Genomic DNA, 13,406 nt, shown 5'->3' with positions numbered 1-13,406 from the left:
GTCATCATAGAAGCTGGCTATATGTAGTGAACAGAGCACAGGTGAAGCCGCCATTATATAGAAGCTGGACATTGGTATCATGAATTTAGTAAGCCAACACCCATGAAGAGGGAAGGGAAAACTGTGTTGCAGCAAGAAAAATCAGAATCGCAGAGCTGCAAGATGAGGCTGTTTGGCCTGGAATCAAGACTTAAGCAGCCAAGGGCAGCTATCTATTCTGGAATTGAGTGAACATGCAAAGGATGAATCATCCCTTGTTAAGGTGCAAAGAAATAACACCAAGAGTGCCAAGTTTAATTCATTTAAGTCATTTAAATCCTGCAAAATGGATCAAATCGTGGTCTCCTGTCACGTGAGCCAAGGATGAAAATAGAGTTCGAACTTGGAATCTGAGAGCACGATAGTGAGTGCTCTCACTCCTGTGTATTCTGAAAGACAAGGATACTTTGCAAGGCCAAGTTCAAAGACAATCATGGCAGAAGGTATGGGCAACGAGAGATGCTGGGCTAAATGGGTGGGGAGATAGTGTCATGCCCCATCTCCTTGCACCTGGGTCTGGGTTTATGTGCTGTTAAGTGAACCAAATGTTCCAGTCCTGACACGAGCGTGCCAACCAATTGTAGTAGTCCATGTACCGTAGGACCTTATAGTTTGAGGACCAATGAGAAACTGTGTATCTAATGTTTCTGAAGATTACATGTTTTAATTTTAGACATCTGTTGTCCACTTCATAGGGGACAGCCAATCACAATCCTAGTTCCTATAGAAAGTATACTTAGATGTTCCCCTTAAGCCAATTCTGACCCTAGATAGGTTTTTCATAATTGCCACATGGTAGGACATCGCCCCTGACGTATGTTTGATAGAAAATCTTTGATTTGTGTGAAGATTGCTGAGAGAAATTGAGCGTACATCCGTTGATGTTCGTTGTAAACTCCCTGTTTTTGATCATTCTTAATGAAACAGTACTTTGCCATCTTCCTGAGTTGCTTCAGTTATATGGACTTGGAATTAATCTGTGTGATTCCATCCATTACATATGCACATTCCTAAAGGGCCCAGTAGAAGGTTATTGGGTATGCACAGGCTATAGAATGATCTAATATTTGGAAATTCCAATGCATCAAACCTGAATTCAGCCTTGCATGCCAATGGCTTGCCAACACGTGATTCAGGTGTTGTGTGTGTGGCAATAATTGATTGTAAGGCTGTATATTGAAGCCAGTCTTAGTCTGTTAGTCCAAGTAATCGTTGTATGTTTGGAATTAACATACAAGTCCACGATTAGCATATGTTGCCAGTCAGTGTTTTGTTTGTCGTGTATTTTAGCCTGCATGCCATAAGATAATAGTGCTCTGATTCTGATCCATGGTAGTGTAGCTTGTATGTCAGTCCCCGTTAGTGTATGCAACCAGTGCCATTGAACCAGCGTGGGTCCAATGATAGGATGGTTCTTAATTAGCTGTGGTAGTTTGGATGATGGTATGGCTAATATTTCTCATGGCGTGATTGGCTGGAGCGTGTTTAATTCTGTAGCTCTCCAGCTTGACATATCCTCTACACTGAGCTTTCTCTTGGCCCAGCACACCTGCGCTGCCAACTAGTATGTCTTCCATGAGGGAAGCACCAGTCCACCATCAGACATAGCGACCTGTATGATATACTTGTCCAGGAGTGCTTTCTTCCCATGCTAGATAAATTTAGTCACCTGTCTGTCTAACTAATCAAACAATGTCACTGTCGGGCTCATTGGGATCATGTATGATAGGTCTATTAGCTTTGGCAGTGAGTTCAATCTGAACGTGATTCAGGCATGTGATCATTTGTAACAATGTTGACACGTGTATTATCATCCTATAATTGTATAATTTGTACAACTTGTCCTCTGTGCCCAAATGTGTTTAAGACCGTCTCCCATCGCACTTTATCGAATGCTTTTTCAGTAGTGAGGGATACGACCACATCCCTGGGGTCCACAGCTCCCTCAATGACATGTGCCAGGCACCTTAGATTATCTGAGGAGTGGTGGCTGATAATAAAATTGGTTTGGTCTTGGTGAATGATCCCCAGTAGCAGTCTCTCCAACCACAGAGCTAAGCACTCTGCCAATATTTTTTTTTATTAAGGATATTGATGGTAGGAGCTGCATTCCGTCAGGTCCCGCCCTTTCTTGTGGAACACCACAATTCTAGCAGTCAGCATAGAGTCCAGGAGGTGTCCTACTTCCATAGATTCCAAAAATGTCTTCTCTAGTCTAGGGGTAAGTGATTCTGTCATTATTTTGTACATATATATTGGCAACCCATTGGGGCCTGCTGCTTTACCAGCCGTTAGTGCTACTATGGCTCTAATCACTTCCTCTTCGGATATCGGAGCATGCAGTGTTTCCAGATCGGTAGGTGTCACAGCTGGAAACTGAATGGATTGCAAGAAGGTATGTACTTGTCTTATGTTCCTACTTTGAGGGGCCACATATAGCTCCTTGTAATATTCTGTGAATCGGTGGACAATAGTTCTGTCACTGACCAGTTAATCCCCTTCATCATTGCATTTTTGATTCTATGACCTGTGCTTGTTGTTTGCCCTTCAATACTAGTACCACCATTTTTAACGGTCTGCCCCCTTCCATGAAGAGAGTATATGGCCATCTAGAGTATGCCTTCTGAGCACATGCTGTAGTAGTGTGTGAGAGTTCAGATCGAAGTTTAGCTATTTGTGAATATGTAGTGGGGTTTTGAGGCTCCTTCTGTATGTGTTCGGCTGTATGTAGTTCAGTCATCAACCGTGTTTCTTGCGCAGACCATGCCTTCAGCTTATGAGCCCTCCTTGAAATTCATTGAAAGAAAGATTAATATGCATCCCAACTGTAAGAGGATTCAATTCAGCACTACAGCTAAGTTAACGCCTAGTCTAGAATACTGAATGAAAACCCTTATTGATATATCTTTAGGTCCAGTTCATGCGTTCTGGATGACTACCCCTATATAACACCCCTCTCTTGGAATCCCCCTGACCCCACTGAGCCAAGAAGTAGTTCTGTTTTGCAAGTTTAAAAGGTTTATTTGATAATTTAAAATATATATATAGATCACACTTTATAATAAATTAATAATTGAATAGCACACTTAATCTGATATGATAAAGATCAACAACGGAGAATCTGGCGCTAGCACACTTCTTATAATCACTAATGAGTTGACAGGAAATGGATAAGGTAGCACACTGGTAAATAGGAACAAAAGTATAATGTGGTAGAGGATGCTTTATGTAAGCTCAGGTGGATGCAATATTCAATGAATGCAGTACAGAAAATACTCAATATGATTTCAACCAAACAATGTAATCACTTTTCTCTGGCAATCCCCTCCCCCCCTTGATGCAAGGCAAGGAAATGGAAGGAAAACACACAGTTCTCAGAAATGCAATCAATGTAATCAGTTCAATCCAGCAAGCTTAGACTACAGAAGTTTGAAAATACAGGCCCAAATTGCTTTGATATGTGCTAGCAATGGATGAGAAATATGCTGGAAATGCTTTTTAATTCCCTTTCAGAGGTTCAGGGTGAGTGGTATCTAGTTAATATTAGTCCAGGCTCACACTAGCAATGAGGCAGGGATAGTTAGCAGGTTAAACGAATTTCTGGCAAATGGAAGGCAAGCAGCAGCAGTTTTTACATGTGAAGAAATTTGCAAATCGCGGTAAAATTCGCGGATGCGCCGAGCGCTATTACGGAGGAACCACAAGGACTATCTCTATCATTTGGGGTCCTAGGAAAGCCTAGGATCTCCGCTTCAAAATGAAAGTTACTGCAAGTCTCTAGCACAAACGGTTGCGGAGATATGAGCGATTAAATAAAGGTCGTTTTTCAGATTTGAAATTTTAAAGTTCAAAATGACAAGTGCAGCTTGCTATTAGGAAATGACAAGTGACAGCTTTACAAATGACAGGTGACAGTTAGGAGGCAGTTCTACTTAGATTAAATAGATTGAATTATATTATTTTAACTAAGAGATTGGTTCTGCACAGTTTTCTAGGTACTCACACTATATTCTTGAGTGAAATGGGCCTCGCCATGGATCTGGTCAGGGTTTTAAACTGGACTCTGGTCTGGTCTGGTCTGGCCTCTGCACTTCACAGTGATCTGGGTCAGCTCTCTCTGCTGGTCTGGGTCTCTCTGGGTACAGCACTGCTTTCTCTCTGGGTCTGGTCTCTAGTTCTGGATAGATTGAAGTCTCTAGTTTGGCTCTCTGGAGGTTTGATGGAGGTAAAGTATGGATTTTTCCGGCAGAGCTTCCAGCGGCAGATGGATTTTGAAGGTCACTATCTGTCCTTATGTGTCTGCTTTTATGTGTTTAGAATGTGGGTGTGTTCTAGCATCACTGACCCTACCTCTCTCTCAGCTTCTAATTGGTCAAACTTCCATTTATCATTTGATTGGGGAATGAACTGTGAGTCAGAGGGATGTCATTTTATGGCTTGCAAATAGGACACTCCTCTGTCAGATTGCACATATTCTATATTTGATAATAAAAGACATATTTCACAGTTACACAGTTGCTTGAAATTACATATACATGGTGTGGCTGAATTTAGCCATGTCTCTGTCCAAATCTGCTGTTTCTAAGAGCTTGCATTCAGAAATGGCAGATATTTCACTTTTTAACTGATTTTTCAATTTCTGACATTGACCCAACTTTACATACATGTGTGCAGGGAGTATGGACATTAACTGAAGAAGTTTCAGATTTTTAACATGCATACAGTTAGAGTAATATCCATTTTTCCGCTAAAACCCCCCTGAACATGCCACCGGGTCGAAAAACCTCTTAAAATGTGGGCAGAAAAATCACAAGAATTATGGTATCATTTATAAAATTTTCACATGTCCGCTCTATGAGTTATTCATCTTTTTAAAGTTATGTTCTGGCTCCAAAGGGGTGTGGTTTCCCAGGTCACATGGTATAGAAACCAGTCTTTCCAGTTTCTGCCAAGCCAGCTTGCTCTCACAGGCAGTGCCCCTCCCAGCTCTTGCCAAGAGGAAGCTACATTTTACGACTGTGGTAATAAAAACCTTTGCCTGAGTGAAGAGGGCTTTGTTCACTCTCCTGCAGAGCCCAGGTAATTCAATTATCAGATAGATGGCATATCCTTAGTGTGGGCAGCAAAAGGAAGGTTGGCCTGGGAACACAGTGGTGACTCAAGTTTCACTGCTGATGGGGGTAGTTGCCAGGCAGAATCAAGTTCCTTAAGCCAGACTTTCAGCTACTGTCATGTTATTTGTTGCTTTTTAAATTAACTTGCAATTTTACACATGCAGCTAGAATGCTGATTCTAAGTGCAAAACTATGACATTTAAACAATTGCAACCTATGTGACACTCAAAAGTAGGTCACTCAGTCAATTTAAACATTTGGATTTTTTTTTAGTGTCTTTCAATCCAGTGCAACTTAAACTGCTGAAATCCACAGCGCAGCCAGTCTTGTTATAAACCTTGTCTTATGATCTTCATTTCCCAGATTTTGTAGGCACACAAAACTCCATTCTGCCAAATGTCTGCTGGTGTTCAGTAAATATTTTGCACATATTGCAATGTTTGAAAATAGGCATTTTGACTTGCCTTCAGGGAAACAGAGTGGTTTTAAAACGCCGGCTTTTGGATAGTGGTGAGTACTGGTACTGCACCCATTTTTGGGATTTAAGAAATGAATTCCCAACAATTCTAGGTTGCATTTGGCAATCAGCATTGCCATTCCCAATGGTTTCAGACTACTGTGTGGGTAGTCCAATGGTGGTTTTAGGCAGTTTCCTTCTGTGCCCATAACATCGGCAAAAATGAATGGCAGCCTATTCTTCATGCATTTCCCTGTGCATTTTCTGGGAAGCTCTGGCCATCATGATGTTTTCATGTCAGTACTGCACAGTTTTGAGGTAGGGCTCGGATGCATGGGTAAATACATCCCACAAGCCCCCCTCTTGCGATGGCCATTCGGTTTCACTGATGGGACTCGCAAGATCTGGGATGTTTCCTCATCTTCTTCCAATAGATGGCACAGTTCAGCATCTTTTCCTCCATCCGGTCGGATCGATCGGTTCTCCTCGCCGGTCCTGATGGGAATATTGGGCGGTACCCCGAGCCCGTTGCGTCTCAGCTCCCGGTCTCCGGATCGTCCTCCTTGGCCCGTCTCAAGGTTTTCTTTCTCCTAGGACGACAAAGGAAGAGCGGCAATACCTATTCATAGACGTTTTTCCACCACCGTTGAGATAGTGGGGCAGCATATGCATTTCATCATAACAAAACATTACATTCTTATTTTGAGAAAAAAAAACAATATAACTAAGAGACAGTTTCATACAAATCACAGTATGTTAGAGACTAGATGTGGTACGTTTTATGATTGGAACTGAATTAGTCTGATACAGTACCCGCTAGGATTCCAGAGGATTCCTCCAGTTGTTGCAGAGTGTGCCTGGGATGGCAACATTTCAACTGGTTTATGTGGACCCACTTGTCTTCCCCCTCTGCCGAACCGCCTTTGGGGATGCGGATCTTGTAGGCCACAGGGGAGATCTTATCGACGATCTCAAAGGGTCCTTTCCATGTAGGCAAAAATTTGCGCTGCTTGGCCTGGTTCCTTTGGAAGTTGTATAGATAGACCCGGTCTCCCACCTGATATTCCTTCCTGGAAGTTTTCAGGTCATAATGGGTCTTCATGCTATCAGCTGATCTTTCTAGATTCCGCTGAGCATAAGCAAAAGCATGTTGGAGGTGTTTCCTTAAATTCTCTACATACTCATGAGTAGTGGAGGCATTTATCAGTGTCTGCTCTTGGGTCCTGTAGAGCAAATGCTGAGGAAGCACCATCTTGCGCCCAGTCATCAACTCAAATGGTGACATTTTGGTTGCAGATGAAGGGGTAGATCTGATAGCCATTAGGACCAGAGGTAATCGGATATCCCAACTTGGCCCAGAATCTGCCACAAACTTCTTTAATATGCTCACAATTGTCCGGTTATATCTCTCTACTGCCCCAGAAGAAGCTGGTCTATAAGCAATATGCAGCTTTCTCTTGACCCCCAGTATCTCCCACATCTTTGTCATTACTTCACTGGTGAAGTGGCTACCTCTGTCTGACTCAATCCTTTGAGGTAGACCAAAACGGGAAAAGATGTGGTTAATCATCAAGGCAGCTGCTGTTTCTGCCTTGCAGTTTGGGGCTGGGAGACATTCCACCCACTTGGTGAACAAGCATGTCACAGTCAACATGTACTTATTCCCCCTAGCCGAGCGAATCACAGGGCCTACAAAGTCGATTTGTAAATCTGACCATGGCAGTGTCATTCCCCTCTTTTGTAAAGGCGCCCGGTGTGTGAGGGATGTCGGCTGAAATTGTGCACACACAAGACAACCCTTCAAATATTGGTTGAGGTCCTGGCCCATGTGTGGCCAGTATGCAACCTCTCTTAAGATTTCCAATGTTGTATGAAACCCCCTATGACCGGCAGTGGCCGCATCATGGGCGTGACTTAACATCAGGCTTCGGAATGAGGTAGGAACCACCCACTGATCGTGGCCAGCTTTGGATTTCCTTACCAACAAACCGTCTTGGATCCGGAACATTTTTGGACATTTCATCAACACTCTTAGGTCCTCTTTCCCAATGTAATCGGTATCCGTCAGGGGAAAGTTCTCAGGGTCCTCAAGGTGCTGGTAAAATTTACCAATAATTGGATCCCCCTTCTGAGCGGTAATCAAATCAGCATCAGGGGTCTCCTTACTCCATTGTGCAATTGAAAGGTCGTTGTGAGCATTTGTCTGGGACCTAGTGATGGCAGTGACCTGGATTTCCCCCAATAGGGACTCAATCTCAATTATATCCCCTTGGATGGCCCCGGTTTTGGCCAGCTGATCAGCTAAGTCATTTCCAGTTTTGTCTGGTCCCTCTACTTTGGAATGACCCTTGATCTTTTTCCAATAGATGGTCATCTCATTCGAGGTGACCAAATCATCAATGTTTTGGATCAACTTCCCATGTTTCAAGGGTTTGTGGTTAGCACATAACATGCCTCTGGTTTTCCAATTAACCAGGTGCTCCACGAACCCGTTCCGTACATAATCCGAATCTGTGATTATGACCAGTTCGCGGAGTTGATGCTGGACAGCAGTGAGGATGGCCTGATGCACAGCCATCAATTCTGCCACCTGACTACTTCGGGGACCAATTTTGTATCCAGCGGAGGGTTCTGGGGACTCATTCACCCATGCATTCCCTATGCCGGCCACCAGTTCTTTCTCCCCGTTGTTGTCAACATGGTAAGAGCATCCATCCACATACACAGTGGGCATTCCCTCACACTTGTCTTCTTCAAAGACTTTGTGGGGGGAATTAAGGTATGCCTCCATGTTGTCCTTGATTTTCAGACTTTCGTCCTCGAGACAGTTTTCTCTGGCACAATCATGCAAGTCAGCCAGACCTTGCGCGAGGGGACTCTTCTTGTTTTGGCCATATCTGACCTCCACAGGAAAGCCTTGCATTGACAGAATCCAGGAAGTAATTCGGGAATTACTCACATTTCCGGCCCGGATTCTGTCACTTTGGAGATATTGCAGAGGCTGGTGTGGAGTCTCCACTATGATGTGTTCCCCCTGGATAAACGGGCGGTAATTCTTCAATGCCCACACCGTTGCCAGGAGTGCCTTCTCACAATCGTTGAATTTTTCCTCCACAGAGGATAAAGTTTTGCTCGCATAGGAGATTACTTTATTGACCTTGTCATGCTTTTGATATAATACTGCCGTCAAGCACGTATTAGAGAACCCCGTCTCCAGGAAGAACTCCTTGTTTCTGACCGGGTAAGCTAGGCAAGGCGCTTGTGAGAGGCTTCTTTTGAGTTGTTTTACTGCCTCGGCTTGTTCTGGACCCCATTCCCACTTGACCCCCCCCTTCAGGAGATGAATCAGGGGTCTGGTGATCTCTGCGTAGCCCTCAATGAACTTTCTGCTGTAATTAGTCAGTCCAAGGAGGCTCCTTAGTTCCCGCAGAGTTGTGGGGTCTTTCAGTTTCTGAAGTGCTTCCACTTTCTTTTCCTGGGGACAGAGGCCCTGAGGAGTAATCTCATGCCCCAAGAAATTAACACGGGTTCTACACCACTGTGCTTTCTGAAAGGAAAGTTTTGCTCCGGCGGCCCTCAACTGTGTCAGAACATAACGGATCTCCGCTATGTGTTCCTCCACAGATGAACTTTTGATGAGGACATCATCTACATAAGCCAGGTTACCCCGTGCACCCAAGTCGGGCATGGCCTTATGTAGGAAAATATTGAACTCATTACCGGAGTTAAGGTATCCGAAGGGAGTCCGGGTCCATGTGTATTGCTGGCCCCCAAAGGTAAAAGCCAGTTTGTATTGGTCCTCCCTACTGACAGGCACAGTCCAGTATCCATTGGTCAGGTCTATTGCAGTGAATACCTGTGACCCCTGGATCTGGGCTAGCCCTTGGTCAATGTAGGGCAGAGGCCATCGGGAAGTATGGACCCGTTTGTTGAGCTCCCTAAGGTCGGCGCAGAGTCTCCACTGGCCGTTTGGTTTCAATATTCCCAGCACCGGATTATTGAAGGTGCTGTGGACTGGACGGATTATTCCCCTGGACTCAAGGTTCTTAATTATTTCAGTAAGGGACTCCATTGATGCGAGAGGCAAGCGATATTGCTTCACAAACACAGGAGTCATGCCAGGGTCCGTGGGGATTGTTGTTGTGTGGGTGTCAGTGCGACCACAGTCATATGAGTCTACCGCAAAGAGATCTTGGAAATCCAAGAAAACTTGTTTCAACTTTTGCTTTTGTTCCAGAGTCACACAGGCATCAGCTAGGTTGACTCTCTCTTCCACCATCTGCCTGAAGCCTGGAAAGACTTCTGGTTTGGCTATCTCAGCGGCCTCCTCCAGCTGGGTGGAGGAGTCCCTGGTCAGAGTGCTGATTTGGACCGGAGGCTTCAGGTGGGAAAGGCAGCCCTCATGTACCTGGAAAATCACCTCATCCCTCCTGAAGTCACAAGTCACATCTTCCTTACCATAAGGGCAAGAAGTGTACACCAGGAAGTTCCCCCCATGCCGGGTAAAAATCCTGTCTGGTGTTGTATTGTCATCACTGTCACTGTCAAAGCAGTCCTTGGGGATTGGTCCTAACAGTTCATTTCTAAGATCAATGGAGAAATGTCGGTCATCAACCGCCATTCCAATAATGGTGCCTGCGGCTAGAGTAATACTCTTTAAGTCGCTGTTATCCACCTCTATTGGAATGGTGTCATGTTCTATGTTGACTAATGGTGTTGGGTTTACCCCCAACCCTTGCTGTTGGAGAGAAGCATTTAGATGTATGTAAGCATCAGGGTTTTTCAACTCTTGTCCCCTTTTAACTTTCACTTCCAGGGAGAATTGTCGGGCCCTTTCTGGGATGGTGACTTCCTCTTTAACCTGAATTTCAACTGCATAAGGTAGCAATTGAGCTGACCTAAATGCTTTTTCTGGATCATCAAAGCCCATGGGATTATCCGCTAATCGGGACCAAGCTTTGAAGTTTATTAGGTCCAAACTAATGGCAAAGCGATTGAGAATGTCACTGCCTAAGTAAAAGGCGGCAGGGACGTCTCGCACGACCCAACAATTGTGGACTATGCTCTTGTTGCCAATGGAGATTTTGAGCATACACCTGCTTGGCAGGAGATGTTTGGAATTAGGTGCTTCCAGGTCCATTTCCCATTTGTCTATCAGTTTGAAGGTGGGAATGGCTGGATCTTTTGGGAGTTGGCGAAACATGGCTTCGCTGATGAAGCTCTTACCGTTGTTCACACACACTCGAGCGAGAACAGAGTCCTTCCCATCATTTAACTGAACAGGGATGAACAACTGCTCTCCAATTTGCTGAATATCAGCCAGGCTTTGAGCTGATTTCACATCTTTCTGGACTATAGGAGTGGGAGTTTCAGATTGTGGATTGGTATAGAATTTCAGAGTGTTTCCTTCCAGCGTGGAGTACCACTTTAGACTGGAAGGAAGGTTGATTTTCAGAAATAGAGAGGACCCCCCATCACCAGTCTGTTGTCCTACTGCTATTACTGTCACGTCTGGAATTTGGCTATTATGGAAGTGAAATTCTACTTGGTCAGATTTTTGTTCAACCATGTGGCAGGTGCCGTTTAAACTAACATGGTTGACACTCTGTTTTAATTTTATTGGTCGGCTAGTCTGGGTCCAGAGGACCTTGTTTACACAATCTATTAGGGGTGACAACCTTCTCAGGAGGTCATTCCCTAGTAAACAAGGGGTGCCCTCTGGGGTCACAACTATGACCGGGTGTTTCAACTTATGTCGCCCAATTTTAATGTCCAAGTCTGCCGTCCCCTCGACGGGAATTTCCTTCCCGTCAAAGTTCTGCAGTTGTCCAGGAAGAGAGGTGAGAGGAATTTGGTAATTCTCTCCCCTTCCTGCATTCAGTTCATCAAAGGCCCTTCTGGACAGAAGGGTAGCTTGAGATCCCGTGTCCACCAGTGCCGAGATTGTATCCTGCCCCTGTACTTGTACCGGGGCATAATATCTTCCCTCCTTCTCCTCAAGGGGGCACAGATAATGTACATTTTTGGACAACTGGTGGGCTAATTTTCTGGTTTTGGACATCGCTAGCGAAGAGATTTGGGCAGAATTCTGTGGAGAGCCTTGGGAATCTGAAAGAAAAATTTGGCAACTGGAGATCAGAGCCATTGTGGGTTCCCCTGGTTCCGGTTCTGGGCCGCCCCCCCCTTTTTGGAGGCAGTCACCAGGATGGGTTTGAACCAGGGGATTTTCTTGCTGTTGGTTCTGGGATGAGATGGTGGGCGGCGGTAGCTCAGTCTCCACATCTCCCCAGTCTGGATTTGCATCCCTAGCGACCCATTTTTCTTTGGGAGGAGTTCCCCCCTCTCTGAAGGAGAAGATCCTTTTCCCAGGATCCTCTGAGGATCCCTCTCCCTCAAATTGGAAGATCTGTACCTCCTCCTCAAACTGAGTCTGTTTGGGTCTTTTGTTTCTCCTACCCCCCCTCTGCTCCTTAGGAGGCAGACTTTCAGGGGCAAGAGATTTTGTTTCCGGTTTCGGGGTTTCCAGGGGCTGTTTACAAGTGAGGAAGGAAGCTTCCTCCAAGGCTTTACACCCCCCTTCCCTTTGTGCCTCCTCCCTGGGAACCGGTGAGTTATCGGGGTGCTGCCCCCGTCATTGTTCTGGAGCACCAGGTCCAGAGTTGGGTACGTTCTGCGCCGGCATGCCGATCTGAGGGTTCTGCTGAGCCCTCAGTATGTGACCCATATCCCGCGCCATGTTTTGAACCTGGCGCTCTAACTGGGAAACCCGCTCAGGCTGATACGGGACCCTGTTTTCTCCCCTGGGCTGATCCCGGGAAGGGTAGCTGTCCCTCCTCTGGTAATACCCCGGGTTGGGAAGATTTGGGTACCCCTCCACCCTTGGCCTCCCCTCTCCCGGATTCAGTGGTCTGGGCTCCGGGAATTGGGGAAAGAAGGATGGATGGTTTTGGGGCTGAAAGTCGGGTGGATATCTGGGGAAAAAGTTCTGCCCAGGTTTTGGTAAATTTCTGCCCTCCTGTGGGAAGTTTGGAGGGAAGTTCCCTGGGTTAGGTGCTTGGCTGGATCCCCCCCCTTGGGCTGGAGGAGTCCACACATAACCCAGGATGGGTCGAGTTCCCTTGTAACGGGGACTTACATAATCAGGAGAGCGAGGGACCCCATTTGTGGGGCTGCCTCCTTGGCTCCCTGTCTGTGACTGGCCCGAGGACCTTCTGGGCCTAGCATTATTAGGTGCAGGTAGGTTTTTAGGCCCCCCCATCTCCAAATCTAAAACGGGGTGACCTTTACCTCTGCCACCTTGGCAGCAGCAGGGGTGGTGTTGGCTTTGGGGTTTTTCTGGGCATTACTTTTGCTATCTACCGGTTTCTGCACCTCATAGATCCGGGTAGCCTGTTCAATGACCCAGTCTAAAGATCTTTTCTCGTGAAAATCCCTCACGAGCTGGGTCATGATATATTTGGGCAAGGCATGGAAAAACGTATTTATGAACTCTCTACTATCTGTGCGCACCCTTCTTGTGGTCTGTGCAAAAGCACGCTTTAACTCCTGCACAAATTCTTGTGGGGCCTGATCCTCCCCACATTGCAAATTGTAGGCTGCCTTGCGAGCCTCTTGAGGATTTCTGTGAACAGAAAAATGTTTCAGGATGGCCGCCTTATATGTGGACCATCTTAAATGATTTTGATCCTCCAGCCCCGCAAAGAAACTGGAGTATTCCGGGGAGAATGTCCACTTTACATATTGAATACAGCTTTGGCTGTCCTTCAAATGGAAAGTCTCCATCATTTGTTCAAACA

The sequence above is a fragment of the Ambystoma mexicanum genome, chromosome 1q, assembly GCF_040938575.1.
Source record: "Ambystoma mexicanum isolate Mex_15411 chromosome 1q, UKY_AmexF1_1, whole genome shotgun sequence".
NCBI lineage: Eukaryota > Metazoa > Chordata > Amphibia > Caudata > Ambystomatidae > Ambystoma > Ambystoma mexicanum.
Note: the sequence above shows the minus strand (reverse complement) of the source record.